This window comes from Octodon degus, unplaced genomic scaffold (genome assembly GCF_000260255.1).
Source record: "Octodon degus isolate 3935 unplaced genomic scaffold, OctDeg1.0 scaffold00014, whole genome shotgun sequence".
NCBI lineage: Eukaryota > Metazoa > Chordata > Mammalia > Rodentia > Octodontidae > Octodon > Octodon degus.
This window is the reverse complement of record NW_004524590.1, coordinates 15,264,161-15,277,093: the sequence shown is the minus strand read 5'-3', so window position 1 is coordinate 15,277,093 and position 12,933 is coordinate 15,264,161. Positions and strand designations below refer to the sequence as shown.

General features: G+C 33.1%; 1 non-coding gene across 1 annotated transcript; it reads right to left on the bottom strand.

The window, feature by feature from the left end:
- Window positions 1-11,557: 11,557 nt before the first annotated feature.
- Window positions 11,558-11,661, bottom strand: LOC111815331. Its single transcript, XR_002820036.1, has one exon. It is a non-coding gene; the product is annotated as a U6 spliceosomal RNA (small nuclear RNA).
- Window positions 11,662-12,933: the final 1,272 nt, after the last annotated feature.

Here is a 12,933-nt window from a genome sequence, read left to right as displayed (position 1 = left end):
TGAGGGAATTCTCTTTGCCTCAAAAAACCTAAATCTGGTGCCAGAGAAGCCAATAGGAAAGCGAGGTTGCATAGTGAAAGGACAGAAGCCTGCTCTGTCTAGACAGCACTAGGAAGGAATCACATCTAGGTACAACAAATATTGTTTAAAAACAAATCTAATTAAGTCAAGCAAAACTGCAAATAAATAATGGTGTCACCGTTACCCTACCAGAAAAGACTAATGAGAGACATAAATTTACTCCCCCTGTATATTGTGGCAAATCAACCTAATATTTGTAATGGTTGTGTCTAGATTTTTCCCCCAGAGCCTCATATAGTGATGCAGCAGGCAATTATTTTTTTATAAATTCATGATCCAGTGCTAGGATTATGGATGTGAGTGTGAGTGCTACACCTGTCCTTGGGAAGACAGCCTGCATGCAACATAAGGGAGGCAGACAGGCTTGTTCTCTGCTGCTGCCACCACTGCTGCTCCTCCCTTTGATCTTTGCTGTTTTCTGCCTACATGAACTGCTGCCCTCTGCCATGTATCTCTCTGCCTTAGACTCAGCTGATTATGGACGGAAACCTCCACTAACTGTGAGTTAAATAAGACTTTCCTTCCTTAATTCTACGTTTCAGGTATTTTGTCCCAGAAAAGTAACCTAGACAGTCCTCATCACTATGCATTAGCCAAGGCTGAAAGAGGAACATAGTCTTTCATTCCTCATTGGTTGATATGAGGCCCCACTGAAGAGTATCAAGCAAAGACCACATGACAAACCCAGCTTTTCATACCCACCAGGCAGTAATGAATCCTTGCTCTGTTCCTGCTGAAGGAATGGGAGATGAGGCCTAATTGAGAGTTTGACCAATCACCCCCATATATCCAACAATGATGAGGCCATCACCTCTTCCATGTGATGATAGTGAAGGCAACCTGGGAAGCAGGAAGAAGATGCTAGTCCTAACCTTTCATCTAAGTGTAATCAGTGGAGACCTACTGGGAGTCAAAATTCCTACATCACAGTCAACAGGAGAGAGGACCAGAAATATAAGTGACAATAAGGATCAAGAGAAAACCAAGACTACCGCTTGCACTTGGTAGCAATGAAGTGTTGTGCTCTCTTCCTTGTCAACATGGTGATTATATATATATATATATATATATATATATATATATATATATTCAAACACAATTCCAAATCTTGTGTGTACAAAATGTTCAAGATGCAGTATAAATTTATTTCTCCCAAACAAGTTTGCAAATTGAGTATATAATCAACACAAACCAACACTTAAATGACAGATCTCTTAGTATCATTTAACACTTTTACAGTAGACATAATAAAATGCTCAGTAGCACTACAGATCCATCAAAATGGTGTTATAAATATATGATACAGTAGTTCAGAGAAAAAAATATTAAAAAATAGATATCTAGGACTAAGCAGAACAAATATGAGAAAGAATGGTGGGTGCAAATCTTAACATACTGATAGTCAACATTAAATAAGAGTATTGAAGAAATAAATGGGCAGATTGGGCTAAAAATTAAAATCTGATACAACATTGTGGTTTCAAAAAGAATCCTACTTCTCATCAAAAGTGTAGGTAGGTTGAAAGTTAAAAAAATAAAAATATATTTCATGCAAATATTTAAAAAATAGTTGTTATATTAGTACTAAATCAACTAAAAACAAAGAAAATCTAAAGAGAAAGACAGAGAGAGAGATTATGGTATAAAACTCAACCCACCAAAGGTGATCTTAAGTATTAAAAAAAAAAAAGAATTATAAAAACCATGAACCAAATACTGTGGAATCCAAGGAAAATAGATCCACAATGGCAACTCTAGACTTCAATGCATCTCACCAACAACATATAAACTGAATAGACAAAATGACATCTAAGAAATGAAAAAAAGTAAAAACCACTATCATTTGAAAGAATTTGACAACTCTCTCCAAAATATCCACAGAAGATGAAATATTTATCACTTTCAAGTGTTCAAAAAACATATATTAACATCGACTACCTGTAGGCCATAAAACTCCATAAATTCAAAGGAATTAGCATGACAAAAATATGTGCTCTGACTACACAGGAATAAAAAAGAAACCAACATTAAAGATAGTAGAAAAATCACCCAACACTTGGACATTTAACAACATAATTCTAAATAATGCATGATTCAGAAGAATGGCATAAATGGAAGTAAAATATACACTGAACTCCATAAGAATTAAAACGTAACAAAAAGTTCTGAAAAGAAAGCCGTTCTGAGAGTGACATTTATAGCACTAACTGCATAAAGTACATAAAAACAAAAGTTACAATTTGATAAATTAATCACCTTAAGAACCTAAAAAAAGTACACGATGACTCAAATGAAACTAGAGGAAAGATAATTATAAAGATAAAGGAATCAGTGGCATGAAATGGGAACAGGCAATCAATGTATGAAATGAATAAAATACAGCAACTTTTTGGAAAGAATAAAGTTCATTCAGAACCACACAAATATATGTATTTACAATTTTAATACAATGTAAAACATTTTATCAGAAGAGATATGAAGAAGAAAGAAAATATTTGGGACAAACAAAGAAAAATAGGAATATTCTAGGCTGCATTCTTATTCAGAAAGCTGTAAGTATAATTATTTCAAACTAATTGGGTTTTCTTTTTCTTTTTCTTTTTTTCTTTCTTTTTTTTTTTTGTTTGTTCGTTTGTTTGTTTGTTTGTGCAGGGCATCACTACACAGCCCAGACTCGTAGTGATTCTCCTGTTTTCTTCCTCCCTAGTGCTGGGATTACAGGCGGGCACCACCACACCCGGACATCAGCGCTGGCCCAGTGCGCCCAGAGCAGAGCAGGCTCAGCATGCAGAGCCACGGATGGAACCCTGGCCCCCGCGCTTATCTAAGCAAGTGCTGAGTTCACTGACCTATACCGTCAGCCCTTAAAACCAATCTTGGACACATAGATTTTATTAAATTTCATATTTTTATTTGCCTGGGCCACAGGTAAGAGGATGAAAAACAAATTAGATAATGAATAAATGGTTGCAAAACACATATCTAATAGTGTTAGTGCTTAGAGCATACAAACCCCAAAATCTCAGTAGTGAAGTAGTCTAACTAGAAATGAGCAAAGGATGCAACTGTTTTGCAAAGAGGATGTAGTCATCACCAAAAGTGTTTGACATCATTGGATACTAAGGCAATGCAAAGTATGACTATAATTTTTTGTTGATATCATAATGGCTAACATAAAAAATTGGGAAAGCACCAAATGCTTGTCAATATGTTGAAAATGAGACACACAAATACACACACACACACACAGACACACACACACGCACACCAGATCATGACCACACACACTGCTGGTAGGAAATTACATAGGCACACTGAAAACACTTTAGCAGTTGTTTTAAAATCTAAACAAGAAACTATGTCATTTACTACCAATTGTATGGTTGAATATATATTTCAGAGAAATGAAAATTTGTGTTTATACAAAAATCTGTTTAACACTGTTTATGACAGCTTTATGTGTGAGAGTTTATGTAAAAAGTGGATTTTGGCATTTATATCATTTCTGTGGGTCTATTTCAGCACAAATATCATTTAACAACTCAAGCATTTAACCAAGAGTGGTAAACTTGAATATTACTCAGAAAAGAAAGAAGAGATACAAAGGTATTAAACACCTAGAAAAGAAACAAATTAGATGAACTGCCAGGTAACTTTACAGACTCAACATACCCAGCCCAAATAGCACATCCTATAAAAGTCTAATATTATAATTTTTTAATAACAAAATTATGCAAATGAATAATGGTTGCCTGGAGTTGTACAGTGACTCTAGGAGAGACCAGTATTGTGACCACTGTGAAAGCCCAACCCAAGGGGGCTTGCTGGTGGTGGAAATGTATGGCTTTAAGACTTGTCCTCCCACTGGCAAGGTGTCTTGGCAGAATCTGCGTAAGAGGTCTGCGCACTTTTGCTATATTAATTTTTTTATAACAGTATGTGAATCCATGAGTATCTCATAGCAAATAATATAATGGGAAAAAACTCACAAAATGTAGATTTATAACCACACTACCTAAAAGTTTCTGAAGTGTTGTAGAACTGCAGATGACTTTACTTTGAAGACATAATGTTCTGATGAACAGTGAGCTTCATCTCTGTCCCTTGAGTTTGTTTGAAACACTAAAATATAATTTGTTTTATTGTTCATCCTTCTACATGACTCTGGTTAATTGTGGAAATCAACAGAGAAACCCCGTTAGCTAATGACCTTTAAGTAGAGGAGGACTAATTTTTATCCTAGGAAAAGCTGATCTTAAGTTTTATTTACTCCTTGCTCAATAAATGTAAAATTTAGTCTCTGAAAGCAGCTTGAAACATAAATATAAAAGATAATTTATCTAGACATGTTCTCTTTGACTGAAGAAAAACAAAAAGACACAAAGGCATTATTGTTCATTACCCTTGAGTACATTCTCAGAGTTCAATAAGTCATAGATAAAAATAATATCTAGGCACTAAATAATAACTGAAATGATTATAAAATGTTTCATTCATCAAATATTTGCTAATAGAATTAAGAACTACATTACAGTGAAAAACTGTGGCTTTCTTACTTCTGCATACCAAACCCATGTTTATTCAACTATGCTTTAGCTAACAAGTTACTACATTTATTCAAAGCTTTAGTCGATTACGGTTTTTGATTGAATTAATGATCACACATTTGTCTAATATGTTATGTTATCTACTGAATACTTCTATTACCTCTTGTGTCTCTATTTTGTAGGTACTTGCTGGGTTAATAGATGCACACATGTACCTTAGGACAAATAGCTCGTGAAATAAAATAATCTCTTATGGAGGAGCATCTCTCTGTTAGTCATGGTCCACAAGTCAATTAGGAATGTAAGTCATGGGTTGGTCTGGTCCTCTACAGAGAGATTCTTGAGCTTTGCCTAACAACAGTTTTTTTCTATAGTAAGTTTGAGTTGGTTGTTCCATCCTAAGAGAAAGCACGTATTTCATTATACCATTTTCTATAACTGTTATAAATATTTGCTTACTTACATATGAATTACTGAAGATCATACACAAACATTCTTAGTGACAAAAACACAAACTGTGCTTAAATTGTTTAAAGAAAGATTCCTATCCCAAGAGAGAACAGTCCAATGTACTTTTGCTTTCAGAAAGTAAAGAGATAGCCCAACAATACACTAAAATTTCAGGTAATAAATATTTTCCAGCAAGTTTTGTTACTTTATCTTAATTTCCTAAGACAAGACTTCACAATGTAACTCAGGCTGGCCTCAAACTCATACCATCTTTCTGCCTCAGCCTGTTCAATGTTGAGATTATAGACTTTTGCCATCATGCATGATTTGAAAATATCATTTTTAAATATCAGTTCTTATTTATTTGCTGTAGAACATTGATTATTTTTCCACATACAACATTAGGTTTCTTCAATAATTACAGAAACAAAATCACAAATTCTGGTGATATTGTATCAGGGAAAATATATGACTCAGCATCAGATAATAATATAATTATTAAAAAACAATAGAATTATTACCAGGGTCTCTAGAGCACAGAGAGAGATTTTCCAATTACTTTCATCTTCACATAAAAAATTTTGTTAAGTTAAAATTAGAATTTAACCATGACGGACTCTTGTTTCCTCCAGGCTTTCTAAACTAAATTAGGATGTACAATTTAAATAATTCTTCACCTTCTAATATTTGAAAATCTAGTCAGAGAATGTTTAATGCCAATATTATATTATCACATCAAAAATATCTTATCACCAGTTTTCCTTTTCTCCGGAAAGTTCAATGACTTTTCTATGAGATCCATTGAAATATTACTTGTACAAGTGATTTCTACTAATATTCCCTAAACCATAGTGAAGATTTATTTACTAGTATCATATAAATTATAAAGCATAATTTCCTAAAATAAAAGTCCAATACATTAATCATAAAATGATCTATGAAGAAATATTCGATTTATACCTTCTTCTCTTTGAATTCTGGAATTCTAATGAGAAACCACTTATTTCTTCAGCATAGTGCTTGAAAAGATTTATATTAAGGTTAGGAAACAAACATGAATGATTCAGAAAGTAACACATTTTTAATTTATAGAAAGTGAGGCCATGAGAAGTAAATTCAAAATGTATCATGCAAGCTACTGATTAGTAGAAGTATATTAATATACTTAATATCAGATGCCAGAAAGCTTATGGAAACTATCCATTTATACTAAATGTTTCTTTAGAACATGTCAGGAATGTGAATCTCTACAAATTCATAAGTGATTTTAAAAATGTAAGGGGAGATATCTGAAAATAATACATTGAAAATATCACAAACTTTGTTTATTCATTTGCATATACAATGTTTGGGGGAGTGTTTGTTTAATTGTTGTACACCTATCCTGGACTTAAAAAAAATAAAATGTATTCACTATAAGTTTAGGATTCTAACTTGTTCAATGCTATTGTAGAACAAAACTCAGGATGATTTTGGAATCCACACACTATGGAAATTCCAGGAGTCTCTGGAAGCTGACTCTAATTTTACTGGTTTGTGGTACACAAAATTTTAAATTCATAATGAAGACATTCTCATTGCATGAATAGATTTTATTGTCCATTGTACTTTATCTTATCAGAAAAATTGATTATCTTTGTAAAGCTTCTGTGATTTTTAAAATGTGTTTAAATTATCCCTGCCTCTTCCTCTCTCCAGGATTAAACTCAGTCCAGGGCCTTTACACTGAGTTAGTTTTCTAGTGATTTATTTTATTTATTCGTGTATTTTTTATTTGATACAAGCACTTACTAAGTTGTACAAGCTAAGTTTGAACATGTGGAATTTGTGATCCACCTGCGTTAGTATCTGTTTAATTTCAGAGTATTGCAACTACCAGACTGCTTCACCAGGTCTCACTTACAGTTTAATTTGTTCCTATTGATTTGTAACTACTCTCCTGCTGCAGTAATTCACAAATGTCTTTCCCTCTATCATGTATTTTCCTTACATGAATTTTATTTATTTTTAGGTTTCCTTTCCCTTTTCTTTGAATACCTCCTTTCACTTACTTAAACATGTCTTCTTCCATGACAGGACATTTTTGCTCTGCTCTCCATGATTTTTAAAATATTTCACTTGACTTTTAGTCTGGAATTTGCTGCCATTATCAAAAAGGAGAACGTTCCCAGCATGAGTGTAAAACTTAAATTCTCTGTGTGAATAATAAAGACATTACAATGCAATTCAGGTGAAAAAGAACTATATCAGTTCCTATTATTATCATAAGAAGTTAAGAAATCTTGATGATTGGAATAGTATAAATTTAATATATCATATATCTGAAGTCTAGAATTCTGACCTAGTTCTCATAGAGCTAACATCAAGCTGCTGACAGAGCTCAGATACTTCATGGAGACAACAGTGGACAACCTATTTTCACTTTTCGAATCTTACAAGCTTTCTCAAAACTGATGTGACACAATCTTGCTCCAGTTAGAATGGAGACTATCAAAGCAAAAAGAAAGAAAGAAGAAAAAAACAAGCAAGCAAGCAGAGAGAGAGAAAGAGAGAGAGAAAAGGAAAGAAAGGAAGGAAGGAAGGAAGGAAGGAAGGAAGGAAGAAAGAAAGGAAGAAGAAAATAAGAAAGAAAAAAGAAAAAGAAAGATAGACAGAAAGAAAGAAAGAAAGAAAGAAAGAAAGAAAGAAAGAAAGAAAGAAAGAAAGAAAGAAAGAAAGAAAATTATGCATTAGCCATATGATGCAGCTATCCTGCTTCTGGGTGCATATGCAAAGAAAACCAGCATATCAAAGAGATGCCTGCCCACCTATGTTTAGTGTGGCATTAGTCACAAGAGTTAAGATGAAGAATCAGTCTAAGTGCCCATCCACAGAGGTGCAAAAATTGTTTTTTAAAGTTGTATAGGCACAGAGTAGACAATGATGTGGCCATAAAGAAGCATAAGATTTTGTCAATTGTGGGAAAATAGATTGAAAAGGAACCTGCTATGTGAGATAAAGCAATCTAGAAAAAAAAGACAAGTTCCACATGTTTTTGCTTATATGTGCAACCTACCTACCAAACAAAGAATGTCAACCTGTAAGAGCAGTGATTACCAGAGATTGGGAGGGATGTATGGGAGGTTGCTAGAAGTGGGGGAGCAAATAAGGGATAATTAGATTTCGTCAATACACGCTGTATGTGTGGAAATATATTAAATTCCTTCATTGTGTAAAATAGACATATGATAATAAAAAGCAAAGCCATTTACACATCATAGATTTTGCTCCTCTTCTCCCCATTTTTAACCAATAGCAAGTCACCTTTCTGAACTTGTTTTCATAGTCTTGATTCTCTTTTATTTTATTTATTTTTTATTTTTTATTTTTTTGCAGAACCAGGGATTGAACTCAGACACTTGGGCTTGCCAGGCAAGCACTTATTCTACTGAGCCATCTCCCCGGCCCCACTGATTCTCTTTTAAACTGAGACTTGATGTGTTCTCTGTAAGAACTTTATGGGCTTAAATGTGGCCCGTTTGGATAACCTGGCATAATTTCTTTTTCAAGGTCCAGACCCTTAGTCATATCTCAAGTCACTTCTACAGGGTAAGGTAGCATACTTAAATTGTGGAGACGAAGACATAGACATTTTGAGGGGTCATCACGTCATTTACCACAAATATCACACATTTGCTCATAATGACACTGTCATTCCACTATATCATGATAAGTTTTGATTCCTCAAAATATTTTGTAGAAATCTGAAAAATATGGACACTTCAATATTTCACATTTAGGCACCAGAGAGATAGCGCAGTTGAATAAGTGCTTGCCTGGCAAGTGCAAGGGCTTGAGTTCAATTCCCGGTTCTGAAAAAAAAAAAAAAATCACATTTAACATGGACCATTGTTAACATACATCAATTGCTACATTACTGATTTAAATTTCTTCTGCTAAAAGTCTTAATAGAAACTCAATTTTGGCTTTGATTCTAGCTTACATGATTACTTCTTTCATATTAAATTATAATAATTTGACATATGAGATGAAAAGTTACTTTATTTGCAGATAAGTGTGCAACAAATGTACATTACCAGTTCTTTGAACATTGGCAATTTTATTTAAACTGACTCTATTTCCTCTTTTTTTTAAATTTTATTTATTTCTTTGGTACAAGGCCTTACTACACAGCTCAGATTCATAGTGATCCTCCTGTCTCAACTTCCCCAACACTGGGATTAGAGGGATGAGCCACCACACCCAGTTTTAGTGGTGGCATGATGTGCCCTGGGGTTCTAGGGCCATGGCATGAAGAACTCAGGATCAAACCCCGGTCCTTGAACTCTCACGGTAGATGCTTAGACTGCTGAGCTATCTCCCCAGCCCTCCATTGCCTGTTCATAGAATAAAGTTCTAACACCTGTTTACTTATGTTAAGTGTTGCTTAATGCATCAAATATTTAACAGTATGTAAATAGAAAACATAGTCAATAACTTAAAATAATGATTGAAAAATAATTATAGTTCTATACCTGCTTTTATGCATATTTAACTTGACAGAGGAGACATTTTATAATATATATTTATGTTCTTTACATTTTCCTGTATACTAAATACAGTAGTACTTTGGTGTTGGTCGTTTATTGGTTTTTGGAGGGACAATGAATACCAGAAATGAAAGCATGAAACGAATTATTTTTCTGGAAGGAATAGAGTTCAGGATGTGATGGACTAAACAAGGATTAGTTCATTCCAAGAACCAAATAAAAGATGAATACCCAGTCAAAATTTTCAAGTCAAACTCTGTATAGTACCAAAATTGATGAGTTTTAAAGCAATGAAATACAAAGATATAGCTATATTTACTGAAGTGTTATACACTTTATACTGTGCTATCAGTAGTGCTAGTCTTTTTTACTTTCTGTTATTAAGAGAAAGAACATTTTCTCTTTCTCGATTTATCACTTTTGTAGCAAAGCAAATCATTTACATGTAGAAAATTTACAGACAGCATAAATATGCGCTGAGACAAAGTGAGCATATGTCAGTCTATGTTTATAGAAGCCAAATTTTCCAAGAAATGATAGAAAAAGATTAAGTCAAATAATTTTCATAATACTGAACATTTATTGGGTGATTATGTTTGAAAAGTGCATTACACATTAAGCAAAATACAGCAATTACCTTATCTTTTATTTTATTTTAGAAAGTAAAAATAATGATACAAAATTTCAAAACAAGACAGTAGGAGAGTAACAATGATTCATACATAGCTTATTGTTATGTTCAAAGCAATTGCTCAGATTATAAAATATAGGCCTGAAAACTGATCAAGTGATATAAGCAACGAACTTCTTTTCTTTTCTTCTTTTTTTAACGTGTTATAAGGTCTCACTAAGTAGCTTGGTCTTACAGGGAGTCCTGTTTTCAACTCTTTCAGTGCTGGGATTACAGGTGTGCACCACCATGTCCTGACACTGTCACTGGCTCAGAGTGTTTGGGGATGGGGCTGCACGACTTGCAGTACTGGGATTGAGCCCCAAGCCCGGTGCTTGTTTAAACACGTGTTTAGTCTTCTGAGCTACCTCACCAGCTGATAAACCTTCTGCTTTTCAATGACCTAATAGAAATTAGTAGTACAGCTATCTTAAATAACTTGTGTATATGTCTGTATCTATATATCTATATTTACATTCTCCTTCCTTATGATGATGAGCCATCTCTGTGGCCCACTTATTGCTTATTTGATTTTTAATATCTAATAACATTTTTCTTATACAGTTGTATGCTCCCATAATTAGTGTATACATATATATGATGGTTATCTCTTCCTCTTGAGTTTTCACCTAGCAAGTATATAGCGACCTCTTTATATCCTTTTAGCATCCTGAATTGAAGTTCATATTGTCTGTAAACAGAACATCTACTACTGATCTTTGCAAGTTCTTATTCACGGAACACTGGCTTCAATATTTTTATTTTTCAGTCTATGATGTCCTTTATGAGTTAAATGCATTTCTTATGCACAGCAAGTTGTTGGATTGAATTACTTGATACATTCTTCCAGTCTGTTTCTTTTGATTAGTGAGTTGAGGCCATTCATATTGATAGTTATAACTGATATGTATTGGCTTATATTTGTCATGATATCTTCCTGTTTTATTTCCATGCTTTTCCCCTCTGTTCAATAACCTGACTGGCCTGGTCATTTCTTTCCTTTATTGTTTTTGAAATTGTACTTATTTTTATCTCTATGTAGAATATTTTTAGTATTCCTTGTAGAGTGGGTTTGGTGATAATGAATTTCTTTAGTTGTTCTTGGTCGTGGAAGTATCTTATTTCTCTATTAATTAAAAAAATACTTTTACAAGGTACAAGAGTGTGGGTTGGAAATTGTTTGTGGTCAGGACTTGAAATTATCTTTTTTGTTTTTCAAGACTTGAAATGCTTCATTCCAAGAATTTCTTGACTTGAGGATTTGTGTTGAGAATTGTGCCATGATTCTGTTGGGCTTTCATGAATTTGCATGTCAGTCTTGTGCAGAGGCCATGCTCATCTCTGCATTGTTTCAATTTTAGTTATGTGCTGCCAAAGGGAGCACAGCAATTACCTTATTAAAGCTCAAAGCAAATCTATGATTGAAACATTGCTGACTCTTTTGCATGAGAAAAGACCAAAGACATGAATTCTCTGGGAGATTAACTAAAAACCTTGAGGCTACACAGGTATTAAATGGCTATGGAAAGATTTTAGTCAGGCATGAATTGGAAGCTGTGACCTGCCCTCTCTGCTTCATGTAGAGATATATAAGACATGATATGCTTTAAACTGAGAGGAGTAGGAAACTGAGGTAGTCCAATACTGGGCCAAAATTGGGTACACTGCTCAAATTGATTTAAAAAAATTTTACTGCCTATTTATAGAAGAAATAAATGATCAATTATTCATGATGCTTATTAAATGTTGAAGTTATAGTAACAAACTGTGCTGTTTAAATTTGGTGTGCTTGTTTAAAATTAAACTAGTTTTACTATTTTTCAAAAGTCAGAGAAAATACTTTCTTAGCAATTTTAAACAGACTACATACAACAAAATTCAAAATATATAGGAAAATTCTTCAACTTGATTTGGCATTACTCAGTGTCATACTAGAAGGGTTGCAGTATTTATTAACTTACATTGAATTTTAAATTCAGTATATTTTTACTGTAACCTATAACTACAACTTACCTTGTGGAAAAATTTGAAATAATTAAAATTCTACAGGACAATCTCTATTTGAATATTTAATCTGACCCACAAAGCTATACATTTGTATTCAGATGTTTGTGTTTATAAATTTATGTGTGCAAATTATTTTACTTAGTAAAAATTATACATTAAATGAAATGAACAATTTCACCTTATATGTAGGAGAACATGATAGTAGTTTTGATTTTAAAATATAATAATTTTATCAATGAACATTGAACACTAAGTACTTAACACATAATGTCATTTCTGAATTAAAATATTTTGAATGTTTCCAAACTTAGCAAAATATAAAATTCCTCCAATGATTCAACAGACCTTTGCAGTCTCTTTTGTTGTTGCTGTCTCTATTCTAGCTGTATACATTTTTAACTATTTCTATGAACTTTTTATGAATTTTGCTTCATAAAGATCTTGGGCATTCAACTCTGTTTATAATATTCCTGAATGTTTATGTAACTATATAACTCTTATTTGGTATAAGGTTCCCAAATTTATCATAACTTCTCATAAAACTTAATATTTTGATGCTTACTCATTCATATTATAATTATGTATTTAATACCTGAAAATGAGCCAAATAGTCTCAGTTATGTTATGACTAATCTGTGAATGAAACCAT